The 20,765-nt window shown below is 51.6% G+C and overlaps 1 protein-coding gene across 3 annotated transcripts in view; it reads left to right on the plus strand.

Moving 5' to 3' along the window:
- The first annotated feature begins 15,855 nt into the window (after positions 1–15,855).
- TTLL1 (TTL family tubulin polyglutamylase complex subunit L1) overlaps positions 15,856–20,765 on the plus strand; it is a 46,733-nt gene continuing 41,823 nt past the window's right edge. The window contains exon 1 of one of the 3 annotated variants that reach the window (XM_077914220.1): positions 15,856–15,975. The gene's annotated coding sequence lies outside the window, so the exon portion shown is untranslated. The remainder of the gene's footprint in view (positions 15,976–20,765) is intronic. The other 2 variants (XM_077914221.1, XM_077914216.1) reach the window with 2 other exon arrangements.

Genomic DNA, 20,765 nt, shown 5'->3' on the forward strand with positions numbered 1-20,765 from the left:
GGAGATTGAGGGGAAGTTAGAGGTGGGGGAGGGTCTTGGGTGCTTGGAGCTGGAACCAGGTACTTCTCCAGGCCGCGGGGAGGCCTGTAGGGGCAAGAGTCAATGGTGGTAAGATTATTTTTGAAAGTTAAGGCTGGTTCTTTTTTTTTTTTTTTTTTAAGATTTTATTCATTTATTCATGAGAGGCACAGAGAGAGGCAGAGACATAGACAGAGGGAGAAGCAGGGAGCCCGATGCGGGGCTCAATCCCAGGACCCCGGGATCACGACCTGAGCCGAAGGCAGATGCTCAACCACTGAGCCACCCGGGGCTCCAGTCAGGGCTGGTCCTTACCTGCTGGGGTTACATCCTGGATACCTGGAGAGCTTACTTACCCCAGCTGCCCCCTCCCTCCCAGCTCTCCCAAGGCTGGGGCAAGAGCCTCCTCTGAATACACAGAAGGATATCTGCCCTTCAGCCTCCCGGGGGCCTCTATTTATTGCAAACCTCTATTTATTGGAATGGGCAGAGCCCCAAGACCTGCTCCACTGCCCTAACTCTCCTGGCAGCAGATCTCCTGAGCCTCTGCCAGCCTCATGCCCGCTCAGCTCAACCAGGACCCCCAAGGGTGAGGAGCTGGCGTGGGCATCCAGTGCCAGCCCCGGAGCCTCAAGGCCTGGGAGGGAGGCCACCATGCTAGGCAGGACCATAGTGCCACCAAGAGCTGGGACAAAGGTGGCGATGGAGGGCCGAGGCCCCAAGGAACTCGAATGAAGAACGGAAGTGGACAAGCCATGGACTTCAAGGAGGCTGCTCCGTACCTCACCCAGGAGGTGAGAGACACCACAGGCCAATGCAGCCAAACTAGCTTATCCCATCCCACACTTGCATCTGTCACAGTCTTGGCTGATGACAACCCTGTCCTTCTAGATGCTCAGGCCAAAGACCTCAGAGTTGTCCTCGACTGTTCTTTCTCTCACTCCTCCCTCCCTGGACGTGGGCCAGGTTCAGGGACTCCTTCCTTTCTACCTTTCTTTAAGTGATCTCTACCTGCAACATGGGGCTCGAACTCTCAACCCCAAGATCAAGAGTCATTTACTCTACTGACTGAGCCAACCAGGTGTCCCTCTTTGGGGACTCATTTCTAACGAATATAATGTGGTAGAAGTGATGCTGTGGGATTTCCAAGGCCAGATGCTAGCAGGATAGCTCTCCCCTGGCGCTTGCTCTGTGGGTCACTCACTCTGGGGGAAGCCAGCTGCCAACGGCTGGCACCTCTGAGTGCCCCTGCCCTCCAGGAAGTGAATCCTCAGACTGCCTTCCTCCACTGCTCACATTTTCCTTTTTTTCTTTTTAAGATTTTTTATTTATGAGAGGCACACACAGAGAGAGACAGAGACACAGGAAGAGGGAGAAGCAGGCTCCATGCAGAGAGCCCGATTCGGGACTCCATCCCAGGACCCCGGGATTACACCCTGGGCTGAAGGCATACGCTTAACCACTGAGCCCCCGGGTGTCTCATTTTCAACGACTCACCTCATTGCTCATTCCATTCTGGCCACACTGGTTCCTTGCTATTCCTCAAACCCGGGTTCACGGCTGCCTCAGTGATTTCAGACCTGCTGTCTCCTCTGCCTGGATCCCTCTCCCATTAGAAATCTGCAAGTTTGTCCTTAAGTCTCAGCTCAAATGTCACCTTCATCAGGGAGGCATTCCCTGACCCTCCCACCCGACACCTCATCCTTGACTCCCTGAAGATCTTTACAGCTCTGTCTTGCAGTTATTGCCCCTTATACGTGACTACAGTTCTTTTTTTTTTAATATTTATTTATTTATTTATTCATGAGAGAGAGAGAGAGAGAGAGAGAGAGACAGAGGCAGAAACACAGGCAGAGGGAGAAGCAGGCTCCATGCAGGGAGCCTGACGCAGGACTCGATCCCGGGACTCCAGGATCAGGCCCTGGGCCAAAGGCAAGCGCCAAACCGCCGAGCCACCCAGGGATCCCCTGTGACTACAGTTCTTAATTTTGTTTATTGTAGGTCTCCCCCAACTGGCATACAAGCTCCACAAGATCAGGGATCTTCGTCTATCCTTTTTCCTTTCTTCACTATGCATCCTCAGAGCCTAAGAACAAGGCTTATCATACAGGAGCCATTAAAAAAATATGTGTTGGGACGCATGGGGTGGCTCAGCAGTGGGGGGGGGGGTCTGCCTTCGGCTCAGGACGTGATCCTGGGGTCCTGGGATCAAGTCCCGCATGGGGCTCCCCACAAGGAACCTGCATCTCCCTCTGCTTCTCTCTGTCTTTCATGAATAAATAAATAAAATCTTTTTAAAAAGTGTTAAAGACAGTAATAAAATACAAATAGCTGGAAAATGAATGAAATGATCTCCACCTTTAAGGGTAATCACAGAAATGTAATTTAAAACTTGATGGCAGGGGGCATCTGGGTGAGTCAGTCAGCTGAGCATCTGCCTTTGGCTCAGGTCATGGTCCTGGGGTCCTGGGATCAAGCCCCATGTTGGGCTCCCTGCTCAGTGGGGAGTCTGCTTCTCCTCTTCCTCTGCTCCTCCCCCTGCTCATGCTCATGCTCTCTGTGTGTCTCTGTCTCAAAAAAATAAAATCTTAAAAAAAAAAAACAACAACTTGATGGGGGGTGGCTCAGTCAGTTAATCATCCGACTCTTGATTTTGGCTCAGGTCATGATCTCAGGGTCATGAGATCGAGCCCTGCGTCAGGCTCTGCCCTGGGCATGGAGCCTGCTTGAGATATTCAGTCTCTTCCCCTCTCCCTCGGCCCCTTCTCTCCCCTCCTGCATGCATACTCTCTCTCTCAAACAAAATGGGGATCCCTGGGTGGCTCAGCGGTTGGGCACCTGCCTTCAGCCCAGGATGTGATCCTGGAGTCCCAGGATCCAGTCCCACATCCGGCTCCCTGCATGGAGCCTGCTTCTCCCCCTGCCTGTGTCTCTGCCTCTCTTTCTGTGTGTCTCTCATGAATTAATAAATAAAATATTTTTTAAACTGTTTTTTTTGTTGTTGTTGTTATTTTTTTCAAACAAAACACCGCTAATGAGATGTCCCTTCTCACCCAACGAGGAATGTTTCAAAAGCACGTGGTAACTGCGTGAGGTGGGCAGGACAAAAGTGGCCACGGGCCTTCCCAATACGTGGGGGTGTACATGGGCTCCATTTACACACAGACTGCTCACCGCTGTACCTCTAGCACGTGGGACAGTGTCTGGCACAGAGTAGGTGTTCATTAAAAATTAGTAGAGTGAACACAGGATTAGACAGATCTTTCTGGAAGGTAATTTGGCTATTTTTTATTTAAAAAGATTTTATTTGGGATCCCTGGGTGGTGCAGCGGTTTGGTGCCTGCCTTTGGCCCAGGGCGTGATCCTGGAGACCCGGGATCGAATCCCATGTCGGGCTCCCGGTGCATGGAGCCTGCTTCTCCCTCTGCCTCTCTCTCTTTCTCTGTGTGACTATCATAAATTAAAAAAAAAAAAAAAGATTTTATTTATTCATGAGGGACCCAGAGAAAGAGGTAGAGGCATAGGCAGAGGGAGAAGCACTTTCCCTGCTTTGGCAACTTAGAACAACAACAACAAAACCCCCTAAGAACATGTATTCTTTGTGGGCCAACAATCCCAATTTTAGGAATTTTCTTGCAAACATAATCAAACTAGTTTTCAGAGATACGTGTACAAGCAGGTTCACTGCAACTTGGCCGTTCGCTCACTCAGTGCTGGGGAGACAGCCCACGCGGACGGGTAAATTTTCTGTTCTTACGAAGCATATTGTCCAGGGAGCGAGAGAGATGGATAAACAAGAGAAAATCAAGTGTGGGAGCCAACCTGAGTCTGCATCAGCAGGGGATGAACAATGTGGCACCACGCAGCCACGGAGAGTTTGAAGTAGGTCTACATGTGCTAACACAGAAAGACGTTGTACCTCTGCTGTGCTGAATGAGAAAAAAATGTTATAGTAAGTATCATATGAGTTGATTTAACTTGAAAAATATTTTTCATTTGCCTCGAAAGGCCTATAAGGAACATTCTAGAAGGTCAGGAGTGGTTAATGGGTGTGGATATCATCAAGCATTTTTTTCTTCCTTTTGTGCATTATTTGCAGGTTTTCCAATGAACATGTATTATGGGGCAGCCCTGGTGGCTCAGTGGTTTAGTGCCACCTTCATCCTGGGGTGTGATCCTGGAGACCCGGGATCGAGTCCTACATTGGGCTCCCTGCATGGAGCCTGCTTCTCCCTCTGCCTTTGTCTCTGCCTCTCTCTCTCTGTGTGTGTCTCTCATGAATAAATAAAATAAAATCTTTTTTTTAAAAAAAGCTTACTTAAAAAAACAAACATGTATTACGTTTCTGACCATAAAACAATAACTTTTTTTTTTAAACAATGACTTTTTAATAGTCATCCTGATGAGTGAAAGGAGCCAGGCATAAGAGAGAACATAGTGTACAATTCCATTTACATGAAGTCAAGAACAGGCAAAACTAATCTATGGTGATAGAGGTGAGAGGAGCAGCTAAGTCTGGAGGTGGGGGCGGGTATTGTCTGGGAAGGGGCACAAGGGAACATTCTGGGGTGGTACAGATGGTGGTCGCCAGGTACATAGGTATGTAAACAGACACCCAGCTGAATGCTTAAGAACTGTGCACTTTCTGGTACATAAATTAGAACTCGATCCTACAAGATAAAATTAAACGAAACAAAGCATCATTGCATCAGACTCAAAACAGCCAAGAGCGAGGATCCTAATTAAGACCCAGATTTAGGGCTGCCAGGAGTCCTTGGCAGGCCGAGCCCACGGTGGAACTGGAGGGGCCAGCTTTGCTAGGGACAGGGATAGTATCACAATTGAAAACAGGACCGGTGCATTTCAGAGCAGATTATGGAGGCTTAACCAGCCAGGCCCCTCAACTCAGTGCCACAACAATTTAATAGACACGTGTTCGGGCCAAAATACCATACGGCCCGGGTGACCAAAATAACCTAATCTCATGCAACCTGTCAGAGGGATGGAGAACAGGCCTCCACTCCATCAGACAATTCCAGGAATCCGGGGTCAGGGAGGAGGTGATATCTGCTCCTGAAGCATTGTGGGGGCCTTAGGCAGCAGGCCGTGAACATCCTGCAGGGCTGGCCACGGCTGTTCCCTGCCAGGAGCAGGTTCAAGGCCCCGGGTTATCACTTGAGTCAGGTCTGGCGGGAGGGACCAGGCCCACGTGGCTGTGGGCAGGAAGGAGCCCTGGTCCTGCAGAATCTCCTTTCACCCAGAAATAACATCCCTCCTGACAGCTGAGTTTATCAGTGTGATAGCAGATTTTTTCAAAACAATAACAGCAGGTTCTAGCAGCTTGCACACCCGCACTCCACAAGGATGGGCTGGCCCCGGTGTCAGGGCGGCTGCTGTCCACACCTCTGCTCTGGGGGATGGGGCACCCCAAGAAGGACCTCTCCCAGTCTGGCTCCCTGTGGTCTCTACGCTCCGAGGGCGGGGGAGGGCCCAGGTACGTGTTCACTCCCTTGCACCCTGCACAGCAGGCGCTCAATAGATACCTGGTTCACGGACAATGAATGTCCCCTTCCCTAACCCTTCCCATCTTCACAACAACCCTTGGACAAGTACTGCTGTTCCCATTTTCCAGAGGAGGAAAATGAGGTCAGGCAGGTGATGGGGGGCCCCCCAGAGGGACCTCATGTCTCCTTCCAGGCCCGCGGTTGCCCTGTCTCAGGATGGCTAATCACAGATGTCTCAAACACCCCCCGCTGCAGCCTCGAAAAATGAGGAGGACCCTAGGGGACCACAGCATTTTGGGAATTTAAAGAAAAATAATTTCTTTTTCCTTAGAGTTCTGTCGTCTTATCCTCCCTCCTGAGGAAGTGCATGTGTTACTATTTCCCCACTAATAATGAAAGAAATGCAAAGTAAAGGGGCGGGGAGCCCGATGTGGGACTCGATCCCAGATCCCTGGATCATGCCCTGAGCCAAAGGCAGACACTCAACCTCTGAGCCACCCAGGTGTCCCCCCTCTCTGGTCTCCTTAACAACACCCCCTCCCCGTCCCTGCCTGCCCCCCGCAGACACTCCCTTGTCTGGTACAACGGCCTCTGGTACAGTTGTGGGGAGCGAGGGGTAAAGTCCAGCGGGGCTGGAGGGAGGAATGAGGGCTCATCACATTAGGGCCCATTCGCTCTCGCAGTTTTGTTAAATTCCATCTTGAAAAGCGCTGCAAGGCGAGGCGAGGCGGGCAGACCCTTTGCGATGGAGAAACCAAGGCCCAGGAGCCCCGAGGGCTGAGCCCAGGTCCCGAAGAGATGATCAAGTACCCAGACCTCTTGTTGGGAGAGAGCCGAGTGCAGGGCTGGGAGCCCTCCGGGTGTTTGCGCTGCGCACTCCTACGGGGAGCTGTTCTTTTCTCCTTGGCCTGGTGGTGAGGGGCCCAGACGTGGGTGCTCACGGGCAGTGGGAGAGGCACCCAGGTGACTGGCCAGCCCCTCCCACGGGCTCCCTGAGCTCCCTGAGCTGCACCCGCGCCTCTCAGCCTCCCCCACCCCCAGCACCCCCCAGGGCCCTCTGCCTTCCCCCTCTGCTTGTGCACAGCCTGCCCACCTCCAGCTGCTACAAAAGAAAGAGCAGCAAACCCCGAGTCCCCCAGACCTGGGCTCAAATCCCCTCTGGCATCTGGCATTCCCTCCCTCCATCCCGCAGGGCCCCCAGCACAGGCAGTATGGGGGACTTTGGATGCGAGTGTTGGCACAAGGGCTCCATTTCTGGGCCTCGCTGGCACTGGGGTGGGGCGGGACCCCTGCTCTTGGGAGATCAACCCCCCATCTCTCTCTCTGGCTTTGTGTCTGTGCTCGGGCGCCCTTCACACAGGGCGGTGGGCTGGGGAGGGCGATTTCCCATGAATCTCAGATGTGTCTGGAGAGAAGGTTTGGACTCTAATGGACTCTAGACTCTTCCCTCCAACCCTTCAACCCCCATCCCAACCCATCACCCATCAAACCTCGGTCCTGCCATGGAGTGAACACACACACACACACACACACACACACACACACACAGCGTGTGCTCGTCATCTGAGTGCTTCTCTTTCATTAATAATGAATAATAACAATAACATGAATGCTGCTGGAAACCACCCCCTGTGCCTGGCCCCTTGCTGGACTGTTCCACGGGGCCCGCAAGCCCCCAGCTGGTTCTATTTTAAAGAGGAACTGAGCAGAGAGGCTAAGTATTCAAAACCACAGCTTGTGGGCGGCTTTCAGGGACAGAAATTTGTTTTTCCCCCACCACTGACTAAACACCTACTCAGCTTTACCTGGTGGAGGGTCTGAACACCTGGGACCCCCCAGGGCCAGGGGACAGTCAGAGAGCCCAGCAGGAGGGTAAAGGGCTGGGGTCCCTGCAGGCACAGGAATGGGAGAGAAGGCAGGTGGGGATGGGGGCCCAGATTGGAAGCACAGAAAGGGCTCACCCAGCTGCCTGTTCTTGAGGAGCAGCAGGTGAGGAGCAGACCATTGCCTCCCACCAGCTCCAGGCACCCAGGAATCTCTCCAGAGGGTCACACAGCCCTGGGCAGGGACTGTTTGCATCTCTGAAAGGCCCTCTCAGGCCCACAATTCCAGAGAATTGTCTCCACCCTCTGCTGTGTCCCTAAGCCCCCCCCCCCATCACCTAGCCAGATGAGGCTGAAGGGGCAATGTGACCCAGGTGTCCCCAACCCCCAGCTCGGGTGTCCACCCTGACCTGGGGATGGCAGGAGGCTGGGCCCAGCTCCCAACAGCTCAGACTCCTGGACAGCACCGCGTGGCATTCTAGGCCTTTCTTACTACCCCTGGGCCAGGTCCCCTGCTGTGTGCCAGACCTGGGACAAGGTCCTGAGATAGGAAATGGAGGTGCTTGGGGGTTATGTTTTCTGCCCAGTGTTGCACAGCCAGAGGGCTGGCAGGAGGGAGATTTGAGGGCAGGCCCGTGGGACTCCTAATCCAGTGCTCTCAAGCCTGTTCAACCATGTGGAAGGTGAGGGGGCCTGGGTGTGTGGGAAAGGAGGTAGAGAGGCTCATGGTGGAGGATGGCAGGAAAGGACAGGTGTACAAAGGGCCTGGCCCAGAGAAGACACACCATTGGTTTTGAAGAAAAGAGGATGTAACAGAAGAAACTTGTAGACAAAAAGGTGGAATGAAGGCCCTGGTGGCAGGTGTGGGGAGGTCAGAAGTCACTGGCCCCGCGGAGCCTGTGTGTATTTTCTTAAAATATTTTATTTATTTGTTTGTTTGTTAGAGACACACAGAGAGAGGCAGAGACACAGGGAGAGGGAGAAGCACGTCCCATGCAGGGAGCCGGACGTGGGACTCCATCCCAGGTCTCCAGGATCATGCTCTGGGCTGAAGGCAGGGCTAAACCACTGAGCCACCTGGCTGCCCAGGTTCTCACCATTTCTGAGCCCCCAGGGACTCCACTCCTTTGGCCCCAGGCCAGGCAGCCTGCCCTCTGGACTTCAACCTTATCCCCCACCCCCACCCGCCACCAGAAATGGGCATAACAAAGCCAGAGCTGGGCCCCAGCGTGCAGCCCCTCCCATCCTGGTAGGTGTTCAGTCTGGATCCTGGTTCTCTCATCCCCAAGCCCTGCCTCTGGCCTCGGTGCTGCAGGGTGCTGAGGTGGGGATGCTAGAAATGGGGGGGGGGGGGTAGTTGCTAGAGGCTCTGAAGGTGGGGCAGCCCGCCTGGGTGAACATAGGTCTGTGCCTGCTGCAGGGCAGGACCTGCTGGGCTCTCGGAACCTGGGCCTGGGATGCATGGGGGTCTGGGTTCCACAGTAGCCTGTGAAGCCACTGGGGATTCACCAAAGGCCTCAGGGAGCAGGGGGCTGGGGGGGCTCCATTAAAGTTCTTGATGGTCCTTTTTTTATTTTTTTATCATATCTATTAGGATGGCTGTTGTTTAAAACAAAAACAAAAACCCAGAAAATATATATTGGCAAGGATGTAGAAAAAATTGAAATCCTTGTGCCCTGCTGGTAAGCATATAAAATGGTGTAGCCACCATGGAAAACAGTATGGCAGTTCCTCAAAGAATTTAAATTAACTTATCATGTGATCCAGCAAATTTACTTCTATATATCCAAAAGGACTGGAAGCAAGATTTCTTTTTTTTTTTTTAAAGATTTTATTTATTTATTCATGAGAGACACAGAAGGAGAGAAAGGCAGAAACACAGGCAGAGGGAGAAGCAGGCTCCATGCAGGGAGCCTGATGTGGGACTTGATCCTGGGTCTCCAGGATCACACCCCGGGCTGAAGGTGGCGCTAAAACCGCTGAGCCACCGCGGCTCCCCAAGATTTCTTTTTCTTATTATTTATTTATTCATGAGAACCACATAGAGAGAGGCAGAGATTCAGGCAGAGGGAGAAGCAGGCTCCATGCAGGGAGCCCAATGCAGGACTCTATCCCAGGACCCCTGGCATCACGACCTGAGCAGAAGGCAGATGCTCAACCATGAGCCACCCAGGTGCTCCCAGTAAATAAATCTTAAAAAAAAACAAACAAACAAACAAAAAAAAACGTTAAAACCACCACTCACCGGGCAGGATTCTTATGAGGGTTCAGTGAGAGGAGTTCTGGCCCACATCTTGCACGCAGGAGGTTGGGCTTTGTGGGGCTGTTGCCTGGGCAATCATAGAGGGCCCTGAGGTTCAGACCAGCCCCACAACTGGCTTAATGCTGCTGTAGCTACCTTAACATTCTCTGTACTTTTTGAACAAGAGTATCTGCATTTTCGGGACACCTGGGTGGCTCAGCAGTTGAGCGTCTGCTTTGGCTCAGGGCGTGATCCTGGAGTCTTGGGATCGAATCCCACATGGGGCCTCCTGCATAGAGCTTGCTTCTCCCTCTGCCAGTGTCTCTCTGTGTCTTTCATGAATGAATAAATAACATCTTTAAAAAAAAAAAAAAGGAGTATCTGCATTTTCATTGCACTGGGCCCCTCCGATTGCGTAGTTGGTTCTGGCCCTCGGCCAATGTGAACCTGCTGGTATTTAGGAAAAAGGACCCCAACTTTGTGCAGGAAGAGCTCAGAGCAGGGAGGTGTACAGCGGGGGCAGGGAAGGACATGGGGGCCTGACGGGGATGGAGGAGCAGCTGGGTCACCTGCGGAGAGGGGAGAGGGCCACACCGCAGAGGTGGAGGAGGGGCCCTGTCCACGCCCAAGTCAGTATTTCAAGTGTCCCCTGGCGGAACCTACCCCAAGGAACGGAAACCTGCCGTTGCTGATAACGTCTCATCCAGGGATGATGTTTCTTTTTTTTTACTATATGTGCTGCCGAAGCGAGCACCAGGGGATGATGTATCTTGAGCACCTAGGAGCCCGCGGGGCGAGGCCCGATGCGCATCACCGGCGTGGCCTTCCTTCCCGGTCTCATTCCCCGTCGTGGTTTAGGGTGAGAACACAGAGAGCGGGGCGGGGCGGGGCCAGGAGGGGCGGGGCGGGGCCGTAGCGGGCCAGGCTCCCCTTACTGCTGGGTCCACTAGATGGCGCTAAATGGAAGCGATGAAGAAGAACCGCTCGCAGGGAGATTTCGGGAAGCCTCCAAAGCAAAGCTCAGAGCTTCGCCTAGAAGATGCACCTGTCTCTCCAGGAGGCGACCCTTTATCTTCCAGGGAGGCAGGAGTGTGAATGGTCAGGTTCTTGGGGTTCAGATCCAGACTCTGCCACTTGCAAATCATACAAATTTTCACTTTAAAAAATATTTTATTTATTTATGAGACACAGAGAGAGAGGCGGAGACACAGGGAGAGGGAGAAGCAGGCTCCCTGCAGGGATCCTGATGCAGGACTCCATCCCAGGACCCCGGGATCACGACCTGAGCCGAAGGCAGACGCTCAACCACTGAGCCACCCATGTGTCCCAAATTTTTACCACTTTTTAATTGAAGATAAAAAGATAACTAAGTATCATTTTGTTGTTGTTGTTGTTGTTGTAATATAGGTCTACTCATGAGAAGGATGGGATTCTTTTTTGGGAGGAGGTGAGGGGATAGATTTCACTTAATTGGGGTTCAAGTTAGTGCGTTCTTCTCTGTTGTCCAGTCAATTGCAAATGATCAGAGGTATAAACCATTCTCAGTTTTCTTAAGTTGTAAAAAACGTGGCAGGCTGGATTGGCCCAGTGGTTTGCTGTCTCCTGACCTATAGTCAATAGCGTACTGACTGGCAGAGGGCTGGCAGAGGGAGAAACAGGTTCCCAACCAAGCAGGGAGCCTGACGCAAGGCCCAATCCTGGGACTCCAGGATCACGCCGAGCCGAAGGCAGAGGCTCAACCACTGAGCCACCCAGGTGCCCCCAGGAAGTGGATTCTCAGCACACACCAAACCTGCTGGTACCCTGACTCCCCAGCCTGCAGAACTTTGAGAAATAAATCCGTAGTGTGGATGGCAACCAGTCTCTTGTTATGGTGACTTGTTATGGTGGCCTGGGCAGGCTAAGACCCATGGGTTCAGCCAAAATGTGAGACCCCTCCCTAGGGAGACAGACTACTCATTAATTCCATTAGTTAACTTTCTGGCCAACCATCTACACGTGTATTTTCCTACACTCCCTTTTGCTTCTTATCTCAGGGGCATTCCAGGGTTTTGTTTAGAAAATGCACCTTTTTTGGAGCTTCTCTCTTTTGCTTGGTGGGGAGTATTTGTCCTCATTTTACTGGGGATGGCCCCATTCATCTATTCTTACCTTGTAAGAATTCCTCACTGTTTTTGTCTGTTGGGAGTGTCTCTTCTAGTTTTCCAACTATGTCACAGATTTGTAGCAGATGGTCATTTATGCAGAAACCAAGTCTGGAAACTGATCCATTCTGGGTAAAGACTACTTCTGTAATTTAAATATCTCAGCACATAGAGTAATGTCCTTGAAAAGAACTTACAACCACTGTATTTCATTTGCACCATTTTTTAAAAATTTTTATTTACTTATGATAGTCACACAGAGAGAGAGGCAGAGACACAGGCAGAGGGAGAAGCAGGCTCCATGCACCGGGAGCCCAACGTGGGACTCGATCCTGGGTCTCCAGGATCGAGCCCTGGGCCAGAGGCAGGTGCTAAACCGCTGCGCCACCCAGGGATCCCTCATTTGTGCCATTTCAACTTAGTCCTTTATACAATTATTATTATTCAAAACATACAAACTGGGATTTGCCATAACCTGTGCTGTGACATCACTAGGTAATTTCTCCTTTGTCACTCTACCCACGGGCACTACCTGATGTGGGCAATGCATCTTGCCCTGTTTGCAGGATCTTCCAGCACCAGTGATGATGTGATATAGTGAATTGATCCTCAGCACTTACAGAGGCATGAGTTGGAGACAGATTATTTTTTAAAAATGTATTTTCTTTATTTGAGAGAGAGGGGGGAGGGAGAGAGATAGAGAGAGAGAGAGAGAGAGAGAATGAGCAGGGAGGAGCAGACTCCCCGCCAAGCAGCAAGCCTGACACAGAGCTTCATCCCAGATCCCTGAGATCATGACCTGAGCCAAAGGTAGACACTTAACCAACTGAGCCACCCAGGCGCCCTGAGACAGATGTTCTTCAGATGTTCTTTTTTTTTTTTTTTAAAGGTTCCATTTATCTATTCATGAGAGACAGAGAGAGAGAGAGAGAGAGAGAGAGAGGAGAGAGAGAGAAAGGCAGACACAGGCAGAGGGAGAAGCAGGCTCCATGCAGGGAGCTCCACGTGGGACTCAATCCCGGGACTCCAGATCAGGCCCTGGGCTGAAGGTGGCGCTAAACTGCTGAGCCACCAGGGCTGCCCACAGATGTTCTTAAGGCAAATAGTTTCAGAGCAATTCTTCTATTTAGATGCTTCTGGTATTTAGACTCCCGAATGATTAGTCTTCTACTGTATTTTTCTATTTCTTTTGTCTTTTCAGTGAGATTTTGGGTTATGAAGAGAAATACATATGTTGGGTAGCTCTGGTGGCTCAGCAGTTTAGTGCCTGCCTTCGGCCCAGGGCATGATCCTGAAGACCCAGGATCGAGTCCCACGTCGGGCTCCCTGCATGGAGCCTGCTTCTCCCTCTGCCTGTGTCTCTGCCTCTCTTTCCTTCTGTGTCTCTCATGAATAAATAAAATCTTAAAAAAAAAAAAAAACTAACTAAAAAATGCTAAGTAGTCTGGTTGTCTGATCCCCTCCTTGAAGACTTTTTAAACTAGATTTACATGGTTAGATAAGCAAGAAGAGTCTGTTTTCTTTTTTTTTTTTGAAAACTTTTTTAAAGATTTTATTTATTCAAGAGAGAGAGAAAGAGAGAGAGAGAGGCAGAGACAAGCAGAGGGAGAAGCAGGCTCCATGCAGGGAGCCCGACGTGGGATTCGATCTGGGGTCTCCCAAGATCACATCCTGAGCTGAAGGCCGCGCTAAACCACTGAGCCACCCGGGCTGCCCCAAAAGTCTGTTTTCTGTCTTTTCTTTCTGGGGACTACCTAGCTCCCAGTTGTTTCTTCACATTGGTCCCAACTCTTTTTTTTTTTTTTTTTTTTTTTTTACTATTTGCTCTTCCCTGTTAGGTTGATCTCCCCCCACTGGCTGTCACGAAGCCTTCTCATACTTTGGGTGCTGGTGATGCTCTTTGGAATGGCATGTATGGGGATCCCTGGGTGGCGCAGCGGTTTGGCGCCTGCCTTTGGCCCAGGGCGCGATCCTGGAGACCCGGGATCAAATCCCACATCGGGCTCCTGGTGCATGGAGCCTGCTTCTCCCTCTGCCTGTGTCTCTGCCTCTCTCTCTCTCTGTGTGACTATCATAAAAATAAATAAAAATTAAAAAAAAATTAGTGGAATGGCATGTATGCTTCACAAGGGCAGGGTGTGGTAAAACATACACCTTCCTTGGTGCTGGTCAGCAGGAATTTAAAATCTTTTCCATCCCCTGAGTGATGGAGATTATGACTCCCATTTCTCTGGGATTGTAATTGAGAGGATGGGATGTGCTTCTGCCCAGACAGCCAGGATGTATCAAAGCAGGGAGGTAATATTCTGTTTCTCCTCTTTCGTGCTGCTTCTAAGTGCACTCTTGTGGTTGACAAACATCTGGAATACATGCTCTTTCATTTTGAATTATTTCAACAATTTGAGCAGTTACTATGTGCTACACAAAGTGCCTTTCTTTTTTTTAAATATTTATTTATTTTTTTTAAACTCTTTTTTTTTTTAAATTTTTATTTATTTATGATCGTCACAGAGAGAGAGAGAGAGAGGGGCAGAGACACAGGCAGAGGGAGAAGCAGGCTCCATGCACCGGGAGCCTGACGTGGGATTCGATCCCGGGTCTCCAGGATCGCGCCCTGGGCCAAAGGCAGGCGCCAAAGCCCTGCGCCACCCAGGGATCCCTATTTATTTATTTATTATTTATGATAGACATAGAGAGAGAGAGGCAGAGACAGAGGAGGAGGGAGAAGCAGGCCCCATGCATCAGGTGCCCGACCAGGGATTTGATCCCGGGTCTCCAGGATCGCGCCCTGGGCCAAAGGCAGGCGCTAAACCGCTGTGCCACCCAGGGATCCCAAGTGCCTTTCTTTTTAAAAAAATAATCTTCCTGGGGATCCCTGGGTGGCTCGGCGGTTTAGAGCCTGCCTTTGGCCCAGAGCGTGATCCTGGAGTCCCGGGATGGAGTCCCACGTCAGGTTCCGGCATGGAGCCTGCTTTTCCCTCCTCCTGTATCTCTGTCTCTCTGTCTCTCTCTCTCATAAATAAATAAATAAATAAATAAATAAATCTATCTTCCTAATAACCCTTCAACGTCAGCGCTTTTGGGGCACCTGGGTGGCTCAGTTGACTAAGCATCTGCCTTCAGCTGGGGTCATGACCTCAGGGTCCTGGGATCCAGCCCCAAAACAGGCTCCGTGCTCAGTGGGGAGCCTGCTTCTTCCTCTCCCTCTGCCCCCCCCAACCTGCTCTTGTTCTCTCTCTCAAATAAATAAATGAAATCTTAAAACACACACAATGTAAGTGCTATGATCCCCAATTTGAGACACAAAACTGAGGCTTAGATAAGGGAAGTGACCTGTCTAAAGCCACACAGCTAGTGGGTTTTGGAGCAAGGATCCAATCCAGGTCTGGCTCTAGTTTTAAAATTCTCACCGGGGGATCCCTGGGTGGCGCAGCGGTTTGGCGCCTGCCTTTGGCCCAGGGCGCGATCCTGGAGACCCGGGATCGAATCCCACGTCGGGCTCCCGGTGCATGGAGCCTGCTTCTCCCTCTGCCTGTGTCTCTGTGCCTCTCTCTCTCTCTGTGACTATCATAAATAAATAAAAATTAAAAAATAAAATAAAATAAAATTCTCACCGGGCTGAGCTGCTTCCTAACAGTTTACAAAATACAGCTTGAGAAACTAGACCCGCGCCATGCTCAGGGGACACTTGACAAAGGAGTACGTATTTTACCTTTACTGATTATTACAAGCTGAGCACATGTCACCGGAGAACAGCAAGCCCCGCGATGTGGGCGCTACCGGCGGCCCCAACCTTGCAGACACCGAGGCCCAGCAGCAGAAGGGACCAAGGTCGGACAGGACCCAGGATCTATAGTCATCACCCGGCTCTGCCCCCCACTGTCAGGCTCAACCTCGCGCCCCGACCCTTCTCGACCTCATTTCTGGGCCCTGAAGGCTGCGAGCCGCCCGGGGAGGGACCGCCAGCTCATCCTAGGACCTCCCCTCCCTGCACGTGGGGCGGGGAGCTTAGAGACCCGCCTTGAAAACGTGACCCGGAAGCAGTCGCGGCGCCAGCGGCCGCGTCCTCGGTTGCCAGAGCACCGCCCCGGAAGCAGAGCGCGGCGCGCGGCGGGCAGGTCCGCGGGGCTGCGGGTGGCGTCCTCCTGCCGGCGCCGGAGCGGGGCTGGAGGCAGGGCCGGGGCGCGGCGCGGGGCCGCGGTGCTCCGCGCTGCTCGGCGCTCCTCCGGGCTCGGCGCGCACAGGTGAGGCCCCGCCGCGGAGGCCGCCTCCCGGGACGAGGGTGTGGCCGCTCCGGGGCGGGCGAGTGCGCATGCGCGAGCGAGTGTGGGCGCCCGGGTTTCGGTGGCCGCGGCCCCGTGGTTTAGGTGCTGCTTGCGGGACCCGCGTCCTCCAGGAAGCCCGCGCTGGCCACTCTGCCCGTTATGCCTCCGAGCTCCTGTGACTTTCCCTGTGCCGCCCGCTTGTTGTAATTGCATTCTTATTAATACTGGTTAGCCCGGAATTGCATCGTTCTGGGCTCCCCCCGCCCCATTCATTTGCAGCCTGTATTGTCTCTATGGGCATCTTTTGCAGGGCGCGGTGTACCTGTGGCGACAGCTCTGGTCTGGAGACAGATTCGTGTCCCCCGCCCTGCTTGCCCTTCTCAGCGGGATGGGACCAGGGCAATGGGACCAGGGCATTTCCCCTCCCTGTTTGTCAGTCTAAAGGGGGTGGGGATGCGGAGGTCGCCCTGCAGCGCATAGAGTAGCTGGGGCTTTAGGGGGGCTCGTTCTAGAAGTAAACGCATCTTATTTGTTGTAAGCAGTGTAGGGTTTGCAAAGAGGTTCTTTGTTCATAAAAATATTGAATGAGCACATTTTGGTGCTGGGTTGTGACGGTTACAAAAAGATTGGACTTACTCTGTGCCCAAGGAATTGCAAGCATTGCTAAATAGTTGCTGTAGAGCCTGACAGTGTCTCCCAGGGGGGTGTGGAGATAGATGGTGGCCATATAGTTGTGCAGAAGTTGTCATTTACGCTATTTTTCTTTTTCTTTTCTTTTTTAAATTTTTATTTATGATAGTCACACAGAGAGAGAGAGAGGCAGAAACACAGGCAGAGGGAGAAGCAGGCTCCATGCACCGGGAGCCCTACGTGGGATTCGATCCCGGGTCTCCAGGATCACGCCCTGGGCCAAAGGCAGGTGCCAAACCGCTACGCCACCCAGGGATCCCTATTTTTCTTTTTTTAAAAACAGATTTTATTTATTTATTCACAAGAGACACATAGAGTGTCAGAGACACAGGCAGAGGGAGAAGCAGGCTCCCTGCAGAGCCCCATGCAGGACTCGATCCTAGGACCCGGGGATCACACCCTGAGCCAAAGGCAGACGCTCAACCACTGAGCTACCCAGGTGCCCCTCATTTATGCTATTCCGTATTATTTTCTTTAAACATGGTACTTTTTCCTTTTCAAGGAAGACTAGGTGGAAAGGAATCGAAATGCCCTAGACTCCTGGCCTAGTTGGGACTTTATTGAAAGTGATAGTGAAGTGACTTAAAGTGTTTGGGATAGCAGGGTTGGGGACAGAGAGAGCTCCTGTTGTTTATGGCTGGACCCAGAAAAGTGCATGGACTCTATGAATGTCACCCCTTCTCTCTGTTTGCCATTTTCCCTGAAACACTGTCCTGGCTTTTGTCTGGAAGTAGTCATAACTCTGGGAAGTGAAAGGCCTTTTGGCAAAGGTTTGTCCTCCTGGGGTTGTAGGTGTCGATATTCCCTGTGGTGTTCCCTCACTCAGTGGAGATTCACTGAACCCCATCCTTGTCTCCCAGTTCAGGTCCCTGGAAAACACTGTGAAAGTCTTGGAGGGTGTGCCTGTTTACCGCTTTCTCTCGCCGGCAGGTCTAATAGCCCCTGTAGGGCTAGGCCATGCCTGATTCACTGCTTGGCACAGACAGCTCTTGTTTGATTGGTTCTGGAGGGAATCTACGTCTTTATTTTTGTTAATTCATCAAATATTGATCGAGCACCTGCTATTATTAGATGCTATTCTGGATGCTGGGGATTCAGTAGGCAATAACGCAGAACGACATCTCTGCTCTCCTGATGTGAGATTTGTGTGTCAAAGACAGGTAATCACCAGGGAACCAAATAAGTGAACTAGACCAGTTCTTTTCAAACTTGAGCAAAGGTAGGACTCTCACCTGACAGCTTGTTAAGATACGGATTCCTGGGCCCCACTCCCAGAGTCCAAGGGTATATATCCACGTAAGGGGTTGGGGGAAGCTCAACAATTTGTTTTTTTTTTTTTTTTTTTTTAGTATTTTATTTATTTATTCATGAGAGACATAGAGAGAGAGGCAGAGACAGGCAGAGGGAGAAGCAGGCTCCATGCAGGGAGCCTGATGTGGGACTTGGTCCAGGGTCTCTAGGATCACACCCTGGGCCAAAGGCAGGCGCTAAACCGCTGAGCCACCCAGGCATCCCAACAATATGTATTTCTAATGAGGTCCTGGTGACGCTGGTATTGTGGGTTCATGGGTCATGTCTCAAGTTGGCGCTGGACTAAACAATTTTGTGCAGCCTGAGTGCCACGGAGAAGTAAAGTGACAATGTGACAAGTAGGGGGCATTAAGATTGGAATTGGGAAAGCCAGACTGAAGAGTTCACCTTCGAGAAGGGGCCAGATATCGGGGTGAGCAAAGCTTTCAGAGGATGCAGCTTGGTGGTTGTGAGGAGCTAAAGGGCGGCCAGGAGCTGGAGGGCTGATGGGTGGGGAGGGTGCTGGAGGCAAGACCTGAGAGGTGATGGGAGCCCAGATCACATGGGGTCCACCTTGTAGGTAACGGGCAGACTGGGAGTTTTGTTTTGTTTTAAATATTTAATAATTTATTTGACAGAGAGACAGAGCACAAGCAGGGGGATGGGCAGGGGGAGAAGCAGACTCCCATGGAGCAGGGAGCCTGATGCCAGGCTCGATCCCAGGACCCCGAGAGCATGACGGGAGCTGAAGGCAGACACAACTGACTGAGCCACCCAGGTACCCTGATAGTTTTATTCTGGGTGCAATGGAAGCTTCTAGAAGCTTATGGGCAGGGTGACATGATTTGCTTTGTGTGTGTGAAAGGGTCAGTCTGCTGCTAGGCAGAGAATGGGTGCAGTGGGGTGAGGGTGACGCTAAGGAAACCAGTGGTAGCCTGTCACGGTCGTCCGGGATTACGGGGACGCTGGGGGGAGACACAGACAGATCTGGAATCTTCTGGAGTAGAGCTGGCACAATTTGCTGCCAGATGAATCAGTAGTCCCTTCCCCATCAGGACCACGGCTGAGCTTTGTTGGATTGCTAAGGCACTTTGCTGCCGGGGCTTCCAGCCTGTGGAGTGCCCCTCTTGCCTCCTTGGAGCAAGGCCACGAGCAGCTCGTCCCAGGCAGCTTCGTGTCTCCTGCACGGACCCAACACTGAGTGGCTGTCAGCGCTGAGTGGCTGGGTGAGAGGCTAGGCTGTGGAATCCTGTCCTCAAGCGTCTGAAGGTCCTGCCCCCGGCCCGGGAGGTGGGACCCGCATCGTGTTCTGAGAATAGCCAACTCCCTGGTTTGCGAATGACCTTGCCCCGGCTGGCATAGCTCAGGTGGTGACAGCCCACGACCCTCCGAGCACCTGCAGTGTGAGATCAGCACACAACTAACTCTGTTGCTCTGGGTTTGGTTTTATGGTGCTCAGTTTGGGTTTTTAAAATTTTTTTCAGATTTTTCTTTAAATTCTAGTCAGTTGACATACAGGGCAATATCGGGCTCAGGAATAGAATTGGGAGATTCGTCACTTAAGTACAACACCCAGTGAGCATCCTGACAAGTGCCCTCCTCTGTCCCCATCCCCCATCTCCCCATCCCTCCCCAGCAGCCCTCAGTTTGTTCTCCGTCGTTAAGAGTCTCTTATGGTTTGTTTCCCTTTCTTTCTCCCTCCTCCCTGTAGGTTCACCTGTTTCGCTGTTCGCTTGTTTTGTTTCCTAAATTCCACATATGAGTGAAATCATATGTATTGATTTCGTATTTGTCCTTTTCTGACTTATTTTGCTTAGCATAACAACCTCTAGTTCCATCCATGAGGTTGCAAAAGGCAAGGTTTCATTCTTTTTGATGACTGAGTCCTATTCCATTGTGTATATACAGCACATCGTCGTTACCCCTTCCTGTGATGCTCGGTTTTGAAAGTAGCTGACCGAATGGCTTATCATTTCAGTTCACGTGAACCACTAGAGAGGTAGCCTACTAAGTTCATTACCTGGTACTGCTAACTTCACTTTTTTTTTTTTTTTTTTCTGTTTCACGAGGAAGTAACAGGACAACGATCAGACATCAGGTATTTCATTATTGATTTTTCTGAGGGAAAGGGCTTAGTATTTCTTAGGGTTGGGAAGGAGCTGGTCCTTGGCCAGCTGGTCCCTTTTTCTGTTCTGCAGACCATTTCTGAGCCCCCTCACTGTGCCTGGCCCTGGTTGGGTGCTGGGAAACAGACGATCAGCGCCCCCTCTTAGGGTCACCAGACAGCTGACACAGTGGCAGGGGAGGCAGTGTCAGTGTCCTCAGGTTGCAGTGTGCTCTGCCTATTACTATCTGAGCGTCACTTTCCCCATCTGTAAATGGGGAGAATACCTGTCTTCTGGCAGCTCGTGAGCCAAAAGGATGCATGTAGTAGAGGAGAATATGCACAAACTGCCCAGCCCTGTGCCTGATGGATTCTAGTGCTTCATAAGTGGAAGCTATCGTTTGGGTGATAATATCAATATGTAATTACCTACCCCGCGAGGGCGGGGCTGCTCTCCAGCACCGGGCTAGGGGCCTGGGAGGCCCGCTGGGAGAAGGGGCTGAAGTGGACGAGTGTGCAGGGCCGAATCGGGGAAAGTTTCAGGGCACTTCAGGGGAAGCTAGTACACTTGTTTCAAATCCAGTGAACTGTTTGGCGTACTGATGGTGTTCCAGGGACACACCTGCCTGACCTTGCAATAGTCTTCAGCCGTACTGCGAGGGACCTGTGGCTTTCATGCCTATTT

Source organism: Canis aureus, chromosome 11 (genome assembly GCF_053574225.1).
Source record: "Canis aureus isolate CA01 chromosome 11, VMU_Caureus_v.1.0, whole genome shotgun sequence".
NCBI classification, from domain to species: domain Eukaryota; kingdom Metazoa; phylum Chordata; class Mammalia; order Carnivora; family Canidae; genus Canis; species Canis aureus.